We start from the raw sequence: 24,095 nt of genomic DNA on the forward strand, positions 1-24,095 counted from the left end.
GACATAAGCATTCATTCATTTATTGTCCTGGAGATTGGTTGATTGATTGAATGGATGACCAACCCAAATCTATGTTTAAACAGAATCATAGGAGAAGAATAAATGATAACTTAACAACTAAGCTCTAGGCCAAATTAAATGTCAGGGGACAGTGATGTCTTCACTTTCTTCTGGTCTCAAATAAGGGAGCTGTTTCATCAGGAGACATCTGTGGTTCCAGGTGCACATCTATCAGTGTACAGATGATACTAGGGTGAGAGCATTTTTAAAGCACATGCCCATATGGGATGAAGATGCAAAAGCAGGCGACCAAGAGATACCATCCCATGATTCTAGGAAGCCAAGAAAACCTATGCTACAACCTGATATAACCCTGATCTCCCATGGGATCTGGAGTGGTGGGATCTAACATGCAACTTTGTGCATTATAAGAGAATAGTACCTGTCTTTAAGAAAAGGCTTTGGATTGGGTTTCCTATACAATGAGTAGTGAGCAAATATATATGGAATGAATGATAATGGTGTTCTTGGGAGACCCATTACAGAATTTTTAGAAACCAGCTTTATTGGGTAAAGGATATCTTAGTCAAGTTTGGACTTTACTAGCTTTATAATCTGCAGTATCTCACAGAAGCACCACAGGTGGCAGCTTGAAAATAATCAGCTGTTGCCTCTGGCTGTTTCTTGAATTCCCTTTCAGAGAGTCCCAACATTGGTGTCATATCTGAATCTGTCTCTATTGATTGATTTATCTCTTGACATTTTATCATTTTTCCTTACCTTTCCATATACTTTGTGTATTTTTGTTTAAAGCTAAACATTTTGTGTAGGGCAGAGACTGAGATAAATGATTTGTTATACACAGGAATGAATATACATTTCTTTCTGTTATGTTTTTAGTGTGGGAGTTTGAACTGATGTAGTCGAGAGTGCGGGTGGGTCTTAGGTTATATTGTTCCTGTGGTTTCTTTCAGTACACCATGGGCTTCCAGTGCCTTCAATCATACTTTGTATCTCAGGGTCCCTGCTTCTCCCTCAGCTGTGCTTTTGGGCCCTGAAAGGATTCCTGCACCTTCCCCAGAAACTGAGGTTTTCTTCCTGTTTCTCTTGCCTAGATGCCATAGACTTTCATGCGTGCCCTCCTTCCTCAACAGATTAAGGACTGTCTTACTTTGTCAGGGAGAAGAGAGAAAGGTCTAGGCATATACCACAAAGGACACTTCCTCAAGACATTAACCAGTCATTTTTTTCTAGTGCCCAGTGGGGTCTGTGGAGAAGGAGGTACAGACAAAACTCCGCTTATGTCTGTAGATCTAAGAAGATCCAGACTCTCTTACCAGTTCACACCTGACAGCCATCAATCTCTTGATGATACTAGATTACATTTCCTAACTGGCATCTGACTGCATCTACCCCAGAGAAACAATGGTTCCTATCCTATCTTTTCCTGCAACACAGGCTCTCTGATGCAGTCAAGAAAAGGGAATTTGTACTTTGTCTGGCTTTTGCTGTTGTTGTAGGGGTGGGGATAATAATCCTTCCAGTTTTTTGCATCCCAAGCAGAAACCAGATGTTTCTTAATAATAATAATAATAATAATAACCATAATATCTATAGAGTGTGCGAATATGGATTATACATATGCACTTTTTTACATCCCAAGCAGAAACCAGACGTTTCTTAATGATAATAATAACCGTAATATCTATATGGTGTGCTGTGTGAATATGGATTATATATATATGCACTTCTACATACACATGAATATTTAGATGGTGGAATTATGCAAAAGCCAGAGAGCACATTCATATACATTTACGCATAAATCAGGAAACCTCCTTTTTTCTGGAACTTGTTAATGATGTCAGTCCTACCTCCATTATGGGAAGTAAATGTGTTATATATTTAATGCAAAATATATGTACATATTCCTATAATTGTTTGCACTACATTGTTTCAATTCAGGTACCTAGCTACTTGGGGTGAGTAAGCATATGAATAAGGTGATTATGACTACTTAGAAGAAAGAATGTTTTCTTTGGAAGCACGTAGAAGTACTGTGTGAAGAAACTTACTTTCCTGACAGTATCACGATGTCTGTTAGAGAATACTGCAAAGGGCATGGTGAACAATGCCTGCTCTGTGTCACTTGTGTACAGGAAATATAACTCAGTATCTACTCTGAGTATTTCCATAAAGAAAAAGTTATAATGACTAATAAGAAAAAAATCAAGCGATTTCCCAAACCTGTTCTAATTAATTAGTAGTGCAATTATGGTGTAAGAAACTCAGATGAAAAAAAGATGACAAACAGCATAGGCTATGGATTTGGACAACTCAAGATCACATTAAATAGCTATGAGATCTTGGTCAAAATAACATTTTCGGAAGCACAGTTTCCTGATCTACGTAGTGAGGATTGGGATATCTAATGCAGTGGGTAACTGTGATGTTTGCAGGAGTTCCTATATAAATGTCCCTGCGGAGTGGAAGAGATTCACAATGGGAGCATTGACCCTGAGAACAAAGCTACAATTTAAAATTAATGACCTTTCTTTCTTTCCCAGCCAATCCCTGACTTATGGGGGATTGGCAAAGCAGTCCCTTCATCTTCTTGTCCAATTTCTCACTTCTTTCTCAAAGAATAAGGTCCTAAACTAACTGGGCCAAATGCCCTGCTGCTGTTTGGGCCATGTTCAGCAGCAGGCAGTTCATCTTATGCTACAATTTCTTTTCTCCTGCCGTCATATGGCCAGATCCATGGGAGCACCTGCCATCACTGAGCTCTTCTCCTTTTCTTATTCTTAGGGTTGAGGTTGGAACCCACAATCCCTCCCTAACTGTCACTTAGGGATTAGGTCTGAGATACCTATGTGCCTGATGGTGAGAGATTATTTTTTATGATAGAGTTATTTTTTATTTGTTGAAAACAAACTTTTCTTTTCTTTTTTGTTGTTGTTTAATAAAAGATTCTGTCTCTGAAATCCCTCCAGGCTAATTTTATTTCTTTTTCCATGCAGTACTTCTCTCATTTTTTATTTCTGTTTCCTCTTCCATGTGAGCAGCCCAAGGAAGTTAAGATTCCAAGATAAGGTACTGGATTTAGAGTTTGGGGATCTGGATCAGGATCTGAGAGTATGCCATGTGTCCTAGACACATTACCAGAAAGTTCTACATTTGTTTATTTGGCATTGTCCAGGCTAATAATAAAGTGTACTTTAATTTCCTATTTTCTGTAGTCCCTTTTATAGAAATAATTCCTTTGGGAACTTTATGGGAAGGAGCTATGCTTTTGGAGTGGGATTCCAATGTTTCTGGTCCCCATCCGCAGGAGACTAACACCTAACATTACCAAAATTTTACTGCTTTTTCTAAAACATCACTTTCCCTTTGAGGATATAGCCATCTACATGTTTTCTAGATTTGAGGGATGCACATAATTCTTTTCTGAATCTTTTCCTCACTGACTTTCCAACACAGCTGAAAGTTGAATATTAAGACAGAGTAGGGAAGTTCTCACTTGTAATATGACCTACTAGGGCTAAGAGGTCCACACTGCAAAAGGTGACATCTGGGATCAGGTTTTCTGGGTGAGGACATGGTCAGGGAGGTGTCCCATGTGTCCCATTTTGGAGTAGCAGAAGCAGGGTTTCTGGTTCCACATGCTTGGATTCACACAGAAGGGTCATTTCCACCATCCAGAAAAGGGAAGAGAAATTCCCAGGAAAGGAAGGATTATGAGTAAATCACTGTTCTTTGTTCAGAGTCCCATGGTAAATATGACTGTTCTTGTTCAGGCAGGTAGCACTGATCTGAAACTTTCTGTGACACAGAGATAATCTATCTTTAGTCCTGTGTCTCACTAGATGGTGAACTCCCTTATGTGAGGTCTTTGCTCAGCGGCTCAGGAAGGTAAAGAGCAAATGACCTGGAGCTTCTGAGATTAAAATCCCAATTTCTCTAAATTCTAAAGAATCTTTTCTGATTAAATACAATTAGTCAAGATGATTCAAACAAGCGTGTGGATTTTCTGATCACCGTTTTATCTGGGCTCTTCATTGTTTTTTTTTTTTCCCCCTTACTTTTTTGATAGATTTGATTAAATTTATGAATCTTAGAATTTTTGTAGAAGCTGAAAGTGAAAAGATAACAGAAGTTTAAGACCCATTGATTTTAAATCTTAGTCCTTTTTCAGCAGAGGAGAAAAACAACCAGAATGGAATTTAATGTGAGACTAATCAAGTTCTTCATTTAATTCTTCCTTCTCCCCAAAGGGCCTGTGTAGAAATGAACTATTTTTCCTGACAGCCTTATGGGAAAGCTGATTTTTCTCCTTACAATTTATAAGCACCATGAGGGGAGGGACCATCTCTTAGTCCTTGGTATATCTCTGGTGCCTATCCTACGTCTACTAAGCAGTGGGCAAATAACAAATACATTTTGGAAAGGATATATGGATGGAATGACTGGTTGGCAGACTGACCTTGATTTCTCAATCCTTGGTTAATTATTAAAATATATTTGGAGGTTTTTTGGGGGGGGGTGTTGAGTTTGGTGAGTTCTTTATAGATTTTGGATACTAGCCTTTTATCTGATATGTCATTTGCAATATCTTCTTCCATTCTGAAGGCTGGCATTTAGTTTTGTTGGTTGTTTCCTTTGTTGTATAAAAGCTTTTTATACCATATGATTTCACTCATATGTGGAACTTAAGAAACAAAGCAGATGAATATAAGGGGAGGGAAGAAAAAATAAAATAAGATAAAAACACAGAGAGAGATAAACTGTAAGAGACTCTTAACTATAGGAAACAAACTGAGTTTCCTGAGGGTTGCAGGAGAGGAGGTAGGCAGGGGAATGGAGTACCCTGAAACTAATTATACACTCTATGTTAATTAATTTGAATTTAAATAAAAAATATATTTAGATTTGAAGCACACATAGAAGAGTTCCCTACTTATTACAGGTGTGCCAATGGCCTCTCCTTATTTAATGTCTTATCATTTTCTCCTCCACCCTCTATTCCTCCATTTCCAGTTGCATACACCTGTCAGCTACCTTATCCTGAATAACTACATTAGACAGAGTACCTCTATGTATTTGTACAACCAAACCTAGAATTTCAGTGGCTTAACAAAACACAAGTTTATTTCTTGCTCCTGTGTGTGTGCATGGACACATGCTTTGGAGAAATTTGCTCCTTGTCTTTTGTCTGTCTTTGTACATATATACATACATGTACACACATGTACATATATGCATACATGTATACACATGTACATATATGCATGTGTATATGAACACATATATATACATAGTGAGATAGAGAATTATTTAAAGGCATGTAGAGAAGACATATGAAAGAGAGAGAATGAATGGAAAGATACACAATGAAATGCAGACAGTGGTTAATCCTGGATGCTAGAATTATAAGTGGCTTCTATTTCCTTGTTTATTTTTTGAATTTCCAAATTTTCTGAAACATCATTATTATCGGAAAAGCAATGTGATGAGCACTGGGTGTTATACTTAACTAGTGAATCATTGAACCCTACATCAAAAACTAATTAAGTACTATACAGTGGCTAGCTGAACATAATTTTAAAAAAAGCAAAATTAGTTTTATTATTTTTTTTTTTTTATTTATTTGACAGAGAGAGATTACAAGTAGGCAGAGAGGCAAGCAGAGAGAGAGAGGAGGAAGCAGGCTCCCCACTGAGCAGAGAGCCTGATGCGGGACTCGATCCCAGGACCCTGAGATCACGACCTGAGCTGAAGGCAGCGGCTTAACCCACTGAGCCACCCAGGCACCCAGTTTTATTATTTTTTAAAAGAAGATGCTAGCACAGGAATGTAATAGAGATGGGGCTGTGAGGACTTGGTGAGAGGAAAGGCCATGGGGGATCCAGTGAGTCACAGGAAGGAAATCTGGTCACAGAAAGAAAAGCAACAGAGAGACAGCAAAATCGATTGATGTCCTTCCCTTCTGAAAACTGTAGTGAGTATTTGGATGGCAGGTGTGTCGCTGGTTGAGATTTGCCTAAATGGACAATGAAATTCTATTAGCTCACAGGAAAAGGAAAGTCAAGAGATTCTAGATTCTACAGCCGCTGCCTATTGCTTTCACCACCTCAGATTTTACATATCCGCCTCCTAGGGAATCTTGGCTCCGGCCGCTGTAATGTAGAGAGCACTGGAGAATGGTTCTAGCTCCCACAGACTGAAGTTCTGGATTTGACTGTAGGAATGGTGTTTTAGAATGTGACTGGGTTCTATAACATGCTTACAAGAATTTTGTGAAGAGCCTTTTGGGGGATTTCACCACTTAGAATAATGAAATCACAAATTTAACTTACCCTTAGAAACAAATGGTTTCATCTAAATGTTAGAATCCAAGTCATTCTTAAGTGTGTATTCTAGGTATTCTAAAGAAAACACAACGCAAATTAAAAAGACAATAACAAAAGGGGAAATGTAAGCAAGGAATAATACTTGGAAAACATTTCACTTCACTAATAACTGATAAATGTAAATTAAAACCAAAATATTTTGCATTTAAAAAATAGAATTAGGGGCACCTGGGTGGCTCAGTGGGTTGAGCTTCTGCTTTCTGCTCAGGTCATGATCTCAGGGTCCTGAGATCCAGCCCCACATTGGGCTCTCTGCTCAGCAGGGAGCCTGCTTCCTCCTCTCTCTCTGCCTGCTGCTCTGCCTAATTGTGATTTCTCTCTGTCAAATAAATAAATAAAAATCTTAAAAAAAATGCTGACCTAGAGCTGACTAAGCCTGCTGATGTAACTTCCAATTTCAGGAAATACTAGCATATAGAAACCTGTTAAACCAAACCCTGGAATGCAATGAATAAAATCCGGACAGTCGGGAACTCCAAAAAAAAAAAAAAAAAAAAATAGAATTAATCTTGGAACACTGCATCAAAAATCAATGATGTATTTTATGGTAACTAACATAACACGAGAGAGAGAGAGAGAGAGAGAGAGAAATAGAATTAATTCTATTTTCCACTAAAAGAAATCAGGGGTTCTTGGATAAATGGCCAATTCCAGAATGAGAGCAAAACTGGAATGTGCTGTGTGTGTGTGTGTGTGTGTGTATGTGTGTGTGTTTGTGTGTGTGTGTGTTGGGGGGTGGCGCTGGGGAACCAGAATATAAGAAAGGGCTAACAATATGATGGGGATATGTCTGAAGAACTTCAAAATGAGGGCTTCCATTAGCCAAATCAGGGATAATTTCAGTATCAAAATGAGTAATAAAATGTAGTGGATTATAACATAGTGAATATAAAAGAATCCATGTATCCATTTAATTAAAACATATAAATGAGGGGTGCTTGGGTGGCAGTTGGGTAGGCATCTGGTTCTTGGTTTCTGCTCAGGTTCTGATCTCAAGCCCTGGGATAGAGCCCTGTGCTGGGCTCTGTGCTTAGCGAGGAATTCTTTCTCTTGGGATTCTCTCTCTCTCTCTGCTCCACCCCCCATTTGCACTCTCTCAAATAAATAAATATTTATTTTTTATTTTTAAAAATATTTTATTTATTTGACAGAGAGAGAGAGATCACAAGTAGGCAGAGAAGCAGGCAGAGGGGGAGGGGGAAGCAGGTTCCCTGCTGAGCAGAGATTTCCTGATGCAGGGCTCCATCCCAGGACCCTGAGATTATGACCTGAGCTGAAGGCAGAGGCTTACCACTGAGCCACCCAGGCACCTCTCAAATAAATAAATCCATACACACACACACAAACACACACACATGCCAGACTGACTACATACACACATACATACAAAATAACAAAAAAAGGTTTTTTGTTAAAGTAAAATCGCAAATAATTAATGAGGAAGGGATTCTCGATTTAGAAAAAGTAGTATTTTGCAACAATCACAGTAATAATTATTTCAGACACGTATCAGAATGGATGCTGGGAGCCATGGAAAGAGTTTGTTGAGGCACGGGATATTTACACAGTCTCAAGTATCTTCTGTGGGTTACTCAGTAATCACAAAAGGGAAAACTGCCTTCACAGTGGAGAAACATGGTAGAATCATTTTGACCAGGTGATTAAAGTTAATATCACCAAAAATAGGACAAACAGACGTTACTAGGTAACACTGTGAACAGAATATCACTTCTATGGGATACTTGCCAAAAATGCATAACCTGAATCTAATTATGAGGAAACTCAGAAAAACCCCGTATGGAGGGACATTTTACAAAACAACCTGTCTGTACTCTTCAAATGTCTCAATGTCATGAAAACTAAAGACTGAGTGTTCCAAATTAAAGGGATTAGAAAGACATGAAAAGAAATACAATACATTATCCTTGCTTGGATTCTAGATCAGTAGACAAAGTACTATGGAGAACAGTGTTAGGACAACTTAAATACAGGGCTGTGTGTTGCATAGTAACGATTCCTCCATGTTAAATGTGCTTGCTTTGAAAATACAATATAAGAGAGTGTTTTTCTCAGAAAATAAAAATTGAAATATTTAGGGGTAAAGGGTCAGCAACTTATTCTCAAATGGTTCAGCAAATAGCAATAATAATGGTTATGATGAATAGTTTGAGATCATTCATGCACACATAACATATATTAATAATTGGTGAATATAGACAAAAGGAACTAGGACTTTATTATACTGTTCTTACATTTTTTCTGTACATTTGAATTTTGTAAGAATAAAAATTCTAAAAAATCAGAATAACTAATGCTCATCATAGTGTAATGAATTAGTTGGTTTAATATATCTCTGAAGGAAATGTGAGGTGACACAAGCTATCTATAAAAAAAAAAACAAAAAGACACAAAAAGATGGAAGACCATTCCATGCTCTTGGATCGGAAGGATAAACATTGTTAAAATGTCTATACTGCCTAGAGCAATCTATACTTTTAATGCCATTCCGATCAAAATTCCACCAGTATTCTTCAAAGAGCTGGAGCAAATAATCCAAAAATTTGTATGGAACCAGAAGAGAACCCGAATCGCTAAGGAAATGTTGAAAAACAAAAATAAAACTGGGGGCATCATGCTACCTGATTTCAAGCTTTACTACAAAGTGTGATCACCAAGACAGCATGGTACTGGCATAAAAACAGACACATAGACCAGTGGAACAGATAGAGAGCCCAGATATGGACCCTCAACTCTATGGGCAAATAATCTTCGACAAAGCAGGAAAAAATATACAGTGGAAAAAGGACAGTCTTTTTAATAAATGGTGCTGGGAAAACTGGGCAGCTATATGTAGAAGAATGAAACTCGACCATTCTCTTACACCATACACAAAGATAAACTCAAAATGGATAAAAGACCTCAACGTGAGACAGGAATCCATCAGAATCCTAGAGGAGAACATAGACAGTAATCTCTTCGATATCAGCCACAGCAACTTCTTTCAAGATAAGTCTCCAAAGGCAAAGGAAACTAAAGCGAAAACAAACTTTTGGGACTTCATCAAAATCAAAAGCTTCTGCACAGCAAAGGAAACAGTCAAAAAAACAAAGAGGCAACCCACGGAATGGGAGAAGATATTTGCAAATGACCGTACAGACAAAAGGTTGATATCCAGGATCTATAATGAACTCCTCAAACTCAACACACACAAAACAGACAAGCATATCAAAAAATGGGCAGAAGATATGAACAGAGACTTCTCCAATGAAGACATACAAATAGCTATCAGACACATGAAAAAATGTTCATCATCACTAGCCATCAGGGAGATTCAAATTAAAACCACATTGAGATGTCACCTTACACCAGTTAGAATGGCCAAAATTGACAAGACAGGAAACAACATGTGTTGGAGGGGATGTGGAGAAAGGGGAACCCTCTTCCACTGTTGGTGGGAATGCAAGTTGGTGCAGCCTCTTTGGAGAACAAGGTGGAGATTCCTCAAGAAATTAAAAATAGAGTTTCCCTATGACCTTGCAATTGCATTCCTGGGTATTTACCCCAAAGGTACAGATGTCGTGAAAAGAAGGGCCATCTGTACTCCAATGTTTATAGCAGCAATGGCCATGGTTGCCAACCTGTGGAAAGAACCAAGATGCCCTTCAACGGATGAATGGATAAGGAAGATGTGGTCCATATACACTATGGAATATTATGCCTTCCTCAGAAAGGATGAATACCCAACTTTTGTAGCAACATGGACGGGACTAGAAGAGATTATGCTGACTGAAATAAGTCAAGCAGAGAAAGTCAATTATCATATGGTTTCACTTATTTGTGGAGCATAACAAATAGCATGGAGGACATGGGGAGTTAGAGAGGAGAAGGGAGTTGGGGGAATTTGGAAGGGGAGGTGAACCATGAGAGACTATGGACTCTAAAAAACAATCTGAGGGGTTTGAATTGACAGGTGGGTGGGAGGTTGGGTTACCAGGTGGTGGGTATTATAGAGGGCACGGATTGCATGGAGCACTGGGTGTGGTGCAAAAATAATGAATACTGTTATGCCGAAAATAAATAAAAAATACATTAAAAAAAAACACACAAAAAAACCCCAAAACCAAAAAACCCCAATGTTTATAACAGCAATGGCCACGGTCGCCAAACTATGGAAAGAACCAAGATGCCCTTCAACGGATGAATGGATAAGGAAGATGTGGTCCATATACACTATGGAGTATTATGCCTCCATCAGAAAGGATGAATACCCAACTTTTGTAGCAACATGGACAGGACTGGAAGAGATTATGCTGAGTGAAATAAGTCAAGCAGAGAGAGTCAATTATCATATGGTTTCACTTATTTGTGGAGCATAACAAATATCATGGAGGACAAGGGGTGTTAGAGAGGAGAAGGGAGTTGGGGGAATTTGGAAGGGGAGGTGAACCATGAGAGACTATGGACTCTAAAAAACAATCTGAGGGGTTTGAATTGACAGGTGGGTGGGAGGTTGGGTTACCAGGTGGTGGGTATTATAGAGGGCACGGATTGCATGGAGCACTGGGTGTGGTGCAAAAATAATGAATACTGTTATGCCGAAAATAAATAAAAAATACATTAAAAAAAAACACACAAAAAAAACCCCAAAACCAAAAAAACCCCAATGTTTATAACAGCAATGGCCACGGTCGCCAAACTATGGAAAGAACCAAGATGCCCTTCAACGGATGAATGGATAAGGAAGATGTGGTCCATATACACTATGGAGTATTATGCCTCCATCAGAAAGGATGAATACCCAACTTTTGTAGCAACATGGACAGGACTGGAAGAGATTATGCTGAGTGAAATAAGTCAAGCAGAGAGAGTCAATTATCATATGGTTTCACTTATTTGTGGAGCATAACAAATATCATGGAGGACAAGGGGTGTTAGAGAGGAGAAGGGAGTTGGGGGAATTTGGAAGGGGAGGTGAACCATGAGAGACTATGGACTCTAAAAAACAATCTGAGGGGTTTGAATTGACAGGTGGGTGGGAGGTTGGGTTACCAGGTGGTGGGTATTATAGAGGGCACGGATTGCATGGAGCACTGGGTGTGGTGCAAAAATAATGAATACTGTTATGCCGAAAATAAATAAAAAATACATTAAAAAAAACACACAAAAAAACCCCAAAACCAAAAAACCCCAATGTTTATAACAGCAATGGCCACGGTCGCCAAACTATGGAAAGAACCAAGATGCCCTTCAACGGATGAATGGATAAGGAAGATGTGGTCCATATACACTATGGAGTATTATGCCTCCATCAGAAAGGATGAATACCCAACTTTTGTAGCAACATGGACAGGACTGGAAGAGATTATGCTGAGTGAAATAAGTCAAGCAGAGAGAGTCAATTATCATATGGTTTCACTTATTTGTGGAGCATAACAAATATCATGGAGGACAAGGGGTGTTAGAGAGGAGAAGGGAGTTGGGGTAAATTGGAAGGGGAGGTGAATCACAAGAGACTATGGACTCTGAAAAATAATCTGAGGGGTTTGAAGTGGTGGGGCGGTGGGAGGTTGGGGTACCAGGTGGTGAGTAGTATAGAGGGCACGGATTGCATGGAGCACTGGGTGTGGTGCAAAAATAATGAATACTGTTATGCCGAAAATAAATAAAAAATACATTAAAAAAAACACACAAAAAAACCCCAAAACCAAAAAACCCCAATGTTTATAACAGCAATGGCCACGGTCGCCAAACTATGGAAAGAACCAAGATGCCCTTCAACGGATGAATGGATAAGGAAGATGTGGTCCATATACACTATGGAGTATTATGCCTCCATCAGAAAGGATGAATACCCAACTTTTGTAGCAACATGGACAGGACTGGAAGAGATTATGCTGAGTGAAATAAGTCAAGCAGAGAGAGTCAATTATCATATGGTTTCACTTATTTGTGGAGCATAACAAATATCATGGAGGACAAGGGGTGTTAGAGAGGAGAAGGGAGTTGGGGTAAATTGGAAGGGGAGGTGAATCACAAGAGACTATGGACTCTGAAAAATAATCTGAGGGGTTTGAAGTGGTGGGGCGGTGGGAGGTTGGGGTACCAGGTGGTGAGTAGTATAGAGGGCACGGATTGCATGGAGCACTGGGTGTGGTGAAAAAATAATGAATATTGTTTTTCTGAAAATAAATAAATTGAAAAAAAAAAAAAACCAAAACCCAAAAACAGACAAACAAAAAAAACTTCAGTGATTATCAAGGGTCTTAAAATATCCATACTCTTAATTCACACCTTTAGGGATTTATCCTGAAAGTCAGTTATGAAATACAGGGGAAAAAACATTTGTTGAAAGGCACTTACTGTTAGATTATTTAAAATACAAAATCTCTAGAAAATCAAGGCCATTAATTGAATTATGGTATATTTGTTAATAAAGCATCAGATAATCATCAAAAATATGTCAGCGATTTTATTCATGTTGGCAAGTGCTTGTGGTATATTATTATGTGTTAAAAAAGCCATACTAAATTATATGTAATTATGTTCCAAATTATTTAAAAAAAGTTTTTCATAATAGAAATGACATTTACCAAAACCTCAGAGTTAACCATGACCATGGATTATGAGTCATCATTATCATTTTCTTTGTATTTTCCAAATATTTCCACTTTGTTTTGTTTTCTACAATAAGAGAGAAGAGCTCTGAGCTCAGGCAAAGGGATCCCCACCAGCATATCATTACTGGCAAGGCCCTTCCTGTCTCATTGTTCTTCCTTATCTTTGCTGTGAGGGGCTTTGATTGGAATACTTCTCCTCTATTCCCTACTGAAGAGAAAACACAACATCCAACTTGAGAGCTCTTGGGGTGAGAGGCCAAAGCAGGTATTGTATAGAAAATATCTCTGAAGTCTTGGTCTATCTGAAAAATGCATGTGAATTTTTTTCTCATCTGATTTTGTAAGATAGGTGTTGGTTTTAATATGACAATAAAGCTGTTGTGTGGACCTTAGAAGTAGACCATTTTAAGAAACAAAGTTCTCAAGAGATTTCCAGGTTTTCTTGAGAGTCTTTAAACCCAAATGATAACAAAGCCAAGTGGTCTTCAGATATAGAAAAAGGTAGGGCTGGTGATTGCATTAATTCCCACATTGGACTACTGGATTTCAAACTGAAATAAAAGAACAAGTAAAGTGTGTGTACTTTCAGTAGAAAAAAAAAAAAAGTTGTCTAGGAGAAGCAATCCCATGGCATTAGTGTTTAAAAAAGAAGTGTAACAACCAATTTGGATCTTCAGCAGATGTTTAAAAAAAATCCTACTGTGAACCTCAGATGAAAAGAAGTTTTGGGAAGACCCAGAGTGCGCAGAAGATGATGAACTTGTAGAAAAACAAAGCCCAGAGGAGTGTCTTTAATTGTGCACTGTGAGATTTACTGGGGCCCGACAGGGGTCAGACTTGAGGTCCTCCCTGTTCACAATCTATAAAAGATGATATAGACTGGTTAATTCTGCTGACAACACAGAGCTGAGGGAGGCCTAGTCATTCAATAACAACAAGAGAAAAAAAAAATCAGCCAAATTCAGAAGTGTTTGGGTTGAAAGTTCTCGGAAATTAGCTGATGTTAGTTTATCAACACTCACATTTGGGGGAGAATGTGTGACCTGCAGAGTAAGTGTAGAAGACCCATCAGAAGTTGTTTTTGGCTCAAGAAGGAAGATTACATTAGTGTAACTTGAATTCTTAGATTGTTTTGGACAATGCCAAGATCTGGGACTCAATTCTAGATAAGGCAAGTTTCCCAGACTCCTATTTCAGTTGTGTCATAATCAAAGTGCAGCAGTCTGGGACAGTGCACACACATTTGTCATGGGATGGAACACTTCCCCATTCCTTTGCCTTTGGTAGGCCGGCCAGTCATTGGAACTCTGGCACAAGGTGGGTTCTTTACTATAAACAACCCAAGAAATCATGATACATGAGTATTCTAGCTTTAGCTCTCCTTGCAGGTCTATGGAGACTAAGCAGAAATGCTATCTTCGGAAGATGGAGTGGAATGCATCCAATTTTATTTGCTATTGAGTACCAAATTTATCTCCCCAGTACAGAGGTTGTAGGCATTTCTTACAGGAGGAAAGGCCATTGAAACTTGTATTTTCTTTTTCTGTTCTTCTCACTGCTTTTTATTCTTTCCAAACAAAATATTTTGCTTGGGGTTAACTACAGTGTTTGTTTCCATTTTGATATCTGGATATACCACCTGAGTTTGGAAGATCTTGTTCTCTATTAAACTATATTGTTGTACTTTTTAACAAAGCTAGAAGAGTGGGGTCCTAAAGATGATATTTCAGTGGGGTCAGGGTGCTTTAAGAGAGGAAGAGTTCCAGGGTCTGGCTTGTGCTCTTAGGAGTGAATTGTGTAAGTGAGGAGGAGAGTCTGAATTCGAATTAGCAAGGTTTTAGAATTGTGACTGGTGAAGTCGCCACTGCACTTTAGGAATTAATGTGTAGAGTAAGATGTTGTGTCAGGTTACAAGACGTGCTAAATTATGAAGAAATGACCAACATAGAGGCTTATAGATGACAGCCATACATCTGAGGAGAACTTGACACTCAAAGAGGAGGGTATTCTCAAGTAGGGTAAGAAAACAGTGACCTGGACTTGGCCTTGTAGGTGTAAAAAATTTATTCTGCACCCTAAAACCAGTATCTAGGGGTAACATAAACACAAGGAGTCATCACCAGAGGTCTTTAGGTTTTCTGAGACCCAGAAGGGTAGAGGAAGAACACTTTATGAGGAGTTTGAAGACTTAGGGGCTCTCGTATCAGGGAGTGGTCCTTCCTAGAACACAATGGAAAGCTCTGGGAGCTGGTTAGTAAAAGGGAGTAGGGCAAAGGCCACATTTGATGTAAATAATCACTGAGAAGAGAAGGCCACTCTGGGTGGTCCTAGAAAGCACCAGCAACTAGAGAAACAGAACCACTGCAGCTGGAGGGAAGCGATGGGGCTTAGAGAAATTTAGCACACCTTTTCAGCAGGTTATACACTTGGTTCTCTACAAAGCTGGGAAATGGGATTTCCATTTCAGGTGAAGTGCCTGATTCCTAAACATTTCCTCATTTAGATCATTTAATCCTTGTGTGACTGGGTCTTGCCATCTGAGGCTTGCTTTCTCTTCTAAGCAAAGTGGAGGAGGTTCACACCAGTGACTTGAACACAAGTCTTTCGTGATTTAGGGAATGCTCACCATTTTGTGAAAGTGCTCTTCCTTTTTGAGCCATTCCGAGTCCTGACAACATGCTAGGGGTGACGGCAAGGAAGTTGTAGCACTTGGAAGGCCTCAGAAGAGGGAGAAGGAGCTGACTCCAAGAGTAAAAGGTTGAATGATTGTCAGGCGGGGGGCCAAGGAAAAGGGGAGCAATTCTGCCAATTCTCCACTCCCCCACCACGCGCTCCAACTTCCCATCTGCCGCCAAGACACATTTTATTTTTCTGACATGAAATATGTATATAATTCTAGCCTGATTTTTTTTTTAAAGCACAAGAGGGTTGATTCTGTTTATGCCTCCCTCCAACTCCCACCCAGTACAAACATTGGCTTCCAGCCTAGTGGTGACGACAGGATCTAACAAAACAGAATCCTAGAGCCAAAAAGTAGATGGCCAAGTAAATATACCCCCAAATACTGACATTTTAAACCAAAAAGGTACGGTGGCGGAGGACTTGGGTGAGGAGGCCCAGGAACACAGGAACACAGCAGCAAACATGTAATGACTGACTTTTTGCATAGAGGCTAATGCTATTTGTCTAGTCCCAGCATTGGGACTTCAGGTATCATCTTATACATTTAGAACCTGGTGGTTGAAGCTGGGAATGGGTAGCCTCACTGAAACGGGATCTATTTCAGGATGTTTCATATATGTACCCAAAGTACCTAGCTGGGCAAATTCATGAACAAATACGACTCATGTAAGAAAGGGGCACTTAACGCAAATAGAAGGAATCAGGCAGTTGACTATATGCAAGTCTGTGAATTAGTGTGTCTGCATCGTGGAGCCCTTGTGTGTCAAGGCATGTCCATTTGATAATGGAGCCCCCTGCCTAGCACCTTGCAGCTCTAATCTCACTTTGTTTAATCTCCATGTGGCTACATGTCAGCTATGGGAAGAACATTTAAAAAAAAAATCACTCCTGTTGCAATAGACTGGGATCCATGGCATCAAAAATCTTGTATCACTTCTCATTTATTAAGGTTCCTAAACAATCATTAAATTTCATCCTTTGTTTCACTACTTCTTTGAGAAGAGTCATTCATTTCTGAATGTGTTCATTCCCAGCACCTAGCTCAAAATATGGATTTTTATTATGTGTTTTTGAATGGATGCCTCAGTGATGATGATTGCTCACTCTGTCAATAGCTTGATACTGAGAAATAAAAGAAAAATGTGTGAATTCAGCTTAAGTTCCAATAATTATTCTACAGCCTTGAAGAGCTACAGAGAGTATGCTTTTCCAAAACCAAAGCAAGACCTTCTTCTATGTGGCTCCTTCTCTGTGTTGCTCCTTTTCTCTCAGGGAGAGAAGTGCAAGGAGGGTTGTTCTTGTTGGTGTGACCAGTAGTTTCAGAATAGGAAATGGTACCTGCTCCCAGTGGACCAGCCTAGACCTTGGCGAGGGGGTTATTTGACATTCAAGGAGCAACAGAGTCTGAAGTCTATGGCTCATATTAGGGTGTGGGTCAAGCTAAAGCTCATTCCTTTAACTTTAAAATCGTTGGATTTTCCTATTTGACTATTTATTCTACAACTAAAGAATATTAAAATAAAATTAAATTTGCAAAAATATCCTTGAAGTGTTTTTTTCTAGATCTCTCTTTCTCTCTCCCTGCCTCTATCCCCCTTAACCCATAACTCTGTTAATGTCCAGGCCTGTCTTAGAATGGAGGCCTTGAGTGTCTTGTCACCAGTACTCTGATTGCCCAAGGTAAATTTAAAATCTAAGAAGAATCTTTATGGCATATGACTCACTCCATTTTGGTCATTATAAGACTCCATATCAAAAGACATGCACTTGTGGTGGAGATATGCCTTTAACTCAAGTTTCTTTTTAGTTAGAAAATGTTATTTTTAATAAAATTGGCTGGATGAATTTTGAGCATTTTTAATTCTTGCTTTTTGTCACCATGCCTACAGGATACACAGCCCCTCACTGGACTGCTCCCTGGCTAATCTCCTCCTCAGTTTTTGGCTTCTCATCTATCTATGTTTAGACATCTGAGCTCATCACCACACTCCCCTTTCTCCAACTGTTGTTGGGCTCTTTCCCATGCCCCGACCTACAGCTATCCAGCAGGATTCTCACTACATAAAGACGGTATCTCAATAGCAACGGTATCTCTTTCTCAGCCAGAATGAAAAGGAGTATCTATTGTTCTCAGCCAACACAGGGGATTTCTGGAGAATTGTAGCCGAATCGGAGATGATTCTTTTGGGGCTGGATGGTCTAATATCATCTTCCAATTTTTTGTGATATTCCCTTTTGAGATGCATTTTCCCCACATAACACTGTAGGTGACATTGTAGTGTTTGTATTCCACAACTCTGGGGTGGGGGGCATTCACACAGGCTGCAGTGAGAATGGCATTCCCTGGAAGTGTGCAGTGTGCAGTGTGCAGACCAATAACTGTCCTGTGTATTCCTCGATGCATTGTTTTTTAGCACTGAAAGGGAGAGTAGAAATAGTCTGTTACTACTTCACCTTTCACAGGTGAGGAACTGAGGCCCAACAATGGAGGGTCTTATGTATTCTCATACAACTAGGTATTTGCCGAGTGGATGTATGAATTCATATATAGACTCCATATCTCCTCACTATAATCCATATTTCAAAGCTAATAGCTCTTGATGAAGGAATAAACTTATTTTAACCTATAACATTATTTAAAGATAATTGTTTGATTAAATTTAAGACCTACCTTGGCCAACACAGATATCTTCATTATTTAAAAGCCATTAATAGTTGAACTAGAATTAAAACTTTATTCCAATATTCCCTGCATGAAGAAATGAATGCAATTCTTTTTTTGGGGGGGAGGAAGGGAGGAGCTTAAGGAGGGGGGGAGAGAAACTTAAGCAGGCTGCATGCTGGGTGGGGCTTGATCTCAGCACACTGGGATCATGATCTGAGTTGAAAGAAAGAGTCAGAAGCTTAACCAACTGAGCCACCCAGATGCCCTAAAATGAATGCTATTCTTAAGGAGGAGTAGTAATAGCATGGAACAAAGAAGTATGAGGTTATAAAAAAAATACTAAAAGAAGACCCACAGTGATTTTTTAAATTTATTTTTTATTTTCAGCATAACAGTATTCATTATTTTTGCACCACACCCAGTGCTCCATGCAATCCGTGTCCTCCTTAATACCCACCACCTGGTACCCCGACCTCCCACCCCCGCCCCTTCAAAACCCTCAGATTGTTTTTCAGAGTCCATAGTCTCTCATGGTTCACCTCCCCTTCCAATTTCCCCCATTCCCTTCTCCTCTCTAACACCACTTGTCCTCCATGATATTTGTTATGCTCCACAAATAAGTGAAACCAGATGATAATTGACTCTCTCTGCTTGACTTATTTCACTCAGCATAATCTCCTCCAGTCCCATCCATGTTGATACAAAAGTTGGGTATTCATCCTTTCTGATGGAGCCATAATACTCCATAGTGTATATGGACCACATCTTCCTTATCCATTCGTCTGTTGAAGGGCATCTCGGTTCTTTCCACAGTTTGGCGACTGTGGCCATTCCTGCAATAAACATTGGGGTACAGATGGCCCTTCTTTTCACTACATCTGTACCTTTGGGGTAAATACCCAGTAGTGCAATGGCAGGGTCATAGGAAAACTGGGCAGCTATATGTAGAAGAATGAAACTCGACCATTCTCTTACACCGTACACAAAGATAAACTCAAAATGGATAAAAGACCTCAACGTGAGACCGGAATCCATCAGAATCCTAGAGGAGAACATAGGCAGTAATCTCTTCAATATCAGCCACAGCAACTTCTTTCAAGATATGTCTCCAAAGGCAAAGGAAACAAAAGCGAAGATGAACTTTTGGGACTTCATCAATATCAAAAGCTTCTACAAAGCCAAGGAAACAGTCAAGAAAACAAAGAGGCAACCCACAGTGATTTCTTAAAAAATATCCAACCCTGGGCAAAACCTCCTTTTCAGATGTTATTCACTAAATGGCATAAGATTTATCTTTGATGCCTAGATTATTTTCTTTTGAAGATGTTATTTATTTATTTGAAAGGGGAGAGAGAGAGAGAGCATGAGCACAGGGAGGGGTGGAGGGAGAGGGAGAAGTGGACTCCCTGCTGAGCAGGGAGCCTGACACACGACTCGATCGCAGGACCCTGACTTGATCCCAGGACCCTGAGATAATGACCTGAGCCGAAGGCAGATGCTTAATCCACTGAGCCACCCACCCTTCCTAGCTAACTTACTTATTAAAAGAGAGGACTGTAGTCCCCTGCACTAGGAAAAACACTGGGCTGGAAAGTAGAGGGCTGAGATCCCTAGAATTGGCTGTTCTTGACCTAGACATGTTTATTGCCTTCTTGGGTCCTTGACCTGTCAGGTTGTGAAAAGAGGTTGGACTTGACAATCCCTAAGGCTTCTTATCATCTTTAATATTTTACAATTTGTTTTTCTATAATTAAGTTCAAGGTAAAGGCATATAACTATAGTGACCAGAGTGTCTGAAGATTATAAGACACCTAGTGTAGGATATCTAATTTTCTGACCTGTTGCCTCTATCTTCTTTTAATTGGATCCTTCTGCTGTGTTACTCATAGCTAATATATGATTCTCTCCTTATAATCTACTAGATGGGGCTACAGTGAAATGTCCTGGTTCCTCCTTCCCATCACTATCCCCTTTTCTGGATCTTGGAGCTTTCGCAGCCTTGAAGCTTGCTGGCTCTGAGCTGGGTATTTGTTTACTCGGTGTTTTCCTTCATCTGAGAATTCTGGTCCAGGAATCTCTGCTCTGTGTCCATCCGTTCCCGGCTCTCTGCGCTCCCAGGCTCTTCGCTGATTACTCCCTTGCACGGTTTACCCTTCGCGGCTCATCTTTCTCATCTGTTTCTTCATGCTTATGTCAGTATATTCAAAATCAGGCCTGGTATTTCTGAAATTTTTCTACGGAAAATTTGTTTATTTTTTTCCTTTCTTCTTTCTCTCCTTGTTGGATCATCTGTGCCTTTCCTATAGTCTGATTGTGACAACAATTGCAGGACATTTATCAACGCAGTTTAAAAATTTTCCTGTTTGTTTACTGGAAACTTCTCGCTCGAGGTCTTTCTATTCTCAGGAGGTGTCATCTTCTACGTGGTATCTCTTGGTGTCTGAAGTTTCCTCATAGACCAGAACACAACATGCCTCAGGGTGGTAGGTGAAATTTTTGAAATGACCTTTTCCTTCCCTAAAGGTCCTGACTTAATTTTCCAAACCTGCAAATATGATGCTGTATCATTTTTGCGATTTTGTGTTCTGCTGTATGGCACAGTTGACCTTAAAACAGGGAGATCCTCCAGCTGGGCTTGATGTAATCCCATGAGTCCTTAAAAGCAGAGGGGTGCTGGGAAATTTGGAGTGGGAGGGCAGCTGCTCTGAAGACGCAGGGGCTAGGTGGGAAGCAGGAGGGGGAATGCCGGTGGACAGATGAACCAAGAAGGAGATGGAGACCCTTGTCTAACAACCAGTAACTGCAGGCAACTAAAATCTGGCCAACAACCTGAATGCGTTTAGGTTGTTGAGAGTCCCACCTGGCCTTACCTTGACTTTATCTGGTGGGACCCCCAAGCAGAGAACCCAATGATCCTGTGCTCAGACCTCTGACCTACTGAAACTGTGGCATCATAAAGTAGTGTTGTTTCAGTTGGTCAGTGGGTGGTAATTGTTACGAACAACAGAAGAGCAGTAGCCCCAGCTGTCTGGTGATTGGTGCTTCTCTCCTCCGGCTTCTGGATCCAGTAGTTACAGAAGCTGGAGCTTTGGGTTCATTGAGTTAAGTAAGGCGTCTTGAACCCTGAGTTTTCTGAAATACTGAGGGTCCAGGAAGCTTCTAATTAATATTTTAAATAATGTTAATTTATGGACACAGGCTTCCAGTTATGGAATGACTAAGTCATGGGAATAAAAGGCACAGCATAGGGAATACAGTCAAAAGTACCATAATAGCGTTGGGTGATGACAGATGGTAGCTATGCTTGTGGTGAGCACAGTGTAAAGTATAGAGAAATTGATTCACTATGTTTTACACCTGAAATTAATGTCACATTGTGTGTCAACCATACTTAGGTAAAAAAATAATAATAATTTTTATTCTAATTTAGAGCTGCAAAAATATTGCCTTATTTAAAGAGAATTAGGAACAGCCTGGCACAGAGTTTCTGTTACTCAGTTACCGGTAACTGAAATCTTCAAATTAGCAAATTATGCCCTAACCTCATTTAAAGACACAGTGGGGGGAAGAGAAGAGTGGAAAGAGGGTGTGAATGACAATGAACCCATGACATGAAAAATGAGTCTCTTACTGCAATTTTAAAAGTAAATAAAAAACAATTTGGAAAAGTAAAAGAAGGCTAGACTAGAATAGAATCAGAAATATTATGGACAAGTTGACGGATTAAACCCTGAAAATTCGATTCCAAGTGCTTATAAAATAGCCACTGCCTTTGGAAATAAAGGGAATTAGGTTGGAGAGGAAAAAAAAATCTACATATTTAGATAATATGGTTTGTCTTTTCTTTCTGCCTCACTACAAAGTGAGGGATAAACTAGGAAACTGTAGAGATAAATTTTATTTTTATGCTGATGATTTGAATCTGTGACTATTAAACACAAGTAACAGAAGAATAAGATTAAAGATAAAAGAAAGACAGCTGTGAGAGACTTCCACATCAGACTGCCCGAAGCTTTGAAACTCTCAACAGGATTTCACCTAAAAAAGTCAATAAAATGAGGTTCAAATGCCTTGTTAATGAATAAAATTGGAAGTATTCAATTTGGAAAGCATCTTCAATGAAAAAGAAGATCTAAAGATGTCAAACAAAATCGTCTTAAATTTATGAATTTGGTGATTTTTAACTAGGTGTTTTCATTTCTATAGATCTGTCTCAGAATGGCATACACTTGTGTAACAAAAATCATCATTATGTAAACAAACTTATTTTTATAGAATTAAAATATAATAACGCACCAGTGTAGCAACGCTTGTGGCCCATGGGTCACAAGTACAAAGAATAATAGAAGCCATCTAGGAAACCAGGAACTTGAAAACCTCAAGTCTGGAGAGAAATTAACTGGAGAGAAATTAAGGATTGTGTTCAGATGTTTCCCTGCTATTGGGCAAAGTCAAGTCGTGACAGCTTCTTAACATAAATCTCTGGGTGGGTGTTCCCAGGTGGGGGCCCTGGCAGTCCCCTGTCAATGCACTGGGGTTTACAATGAATGAGAGCTCCAGGGATGGCTGGCCTGGGCTGGATGCTCTGGGATCTGAAATATGAATAGTAATGAGTCAGGTAAGGTGGGGAAGAGGGGAGGAGGAGAAAATTCTAGGCAGAGAAAACAGAATAGGAATTTAGGTGGCTTGTGCTACTTCTTTTTTAATTTTTTTAAAAAATCAATTAATTAATTAATTAATTTTCAGCATAACAGAATTCATTGTTTATGCACCACACCCAGTGCTCCATACAATACGTGCCCTCCATAATACCCACAACCAGGCTCCCCCAACTACCACCCCCTGCCCCTTCAAAACCCTCAGATAACTTTTCAGAGTCCATAGTCTCTCATGGTTCATCTTCCCTTCCAATTTCCCTCAACTCCCTTCTCTCCATCTCCCCATGTCTTCCATGTTATTTGCTCATGCTACTTCTTAATGGGGACAGTGATATTGCCAGCCACGATGCAAATGATATTTTTCCACATTTCCCAGGTAAAAAGTCCATGTTTTTTCTCTTGTGGTATTTTCAAAGCAGTTTGTTGAAATTTATAAAACAGGAATTTATTACCCCAGTTTTAAAGATGAAGAAATCGAAGTCCCAAGGGAATGAAGTGGCTCTCCCATAGTTAATCACAACTGACCACCTGACACAAGTTGCAGGCAGAAATGCCACAAGGAAAGAGCATGTCATTTACATGTATTTTATAATTTTTTTTACATGTTATTTAACTGAGGTGTTATCATTAAGACTGTCACCATTTGGAAGTATAGAAATGAGCTAGGAGGGTTCAATATTTATCCCAAATCAACTGGTTAACTATGAGAACTAACTGTAAAAATACCTCCATGGCCTAGCCTGCCATTAGCTAGAATGATGAAAGACCCATTAGAGTGATAGAGCAAGTCCCGAATAATTCTCATCTTCTTGAGTTAGTCCCATGGGCAAATCAAGACAACTTAAATCTGTTCCACTGCAGGCTTCCTTCCTACATCACCACATCCAACATCGGAAGCTGCCTATGATTCGTTGTTGCAAACATCAAGGTATTATCTCAGCTGTCCTGTGTATATTTCAATGGTTAACAGCCATTGCCGAACATTTGCTAATAGAACATTAAATATCCATCTGCTTATTGTGTCAAAGGAGAGTTCCTTCAAAATTTTTTAGGGGGAAGATAA

Source organism: Mustela erminea, chromosome 7 (genome assembly GCF_009829155.1).
Source record: "Mustela erminea isolate mMusErm1 chromosome 7, mMusErm1.Pri, whole genome shotgun sequence".
Taxonomy (NCBI): domain Eukaryota; kingdom Metazoa; phylum Chordata; class Mammalia; order Carnivora; family Mustelidae; genus Mustela; species Mustela erminea.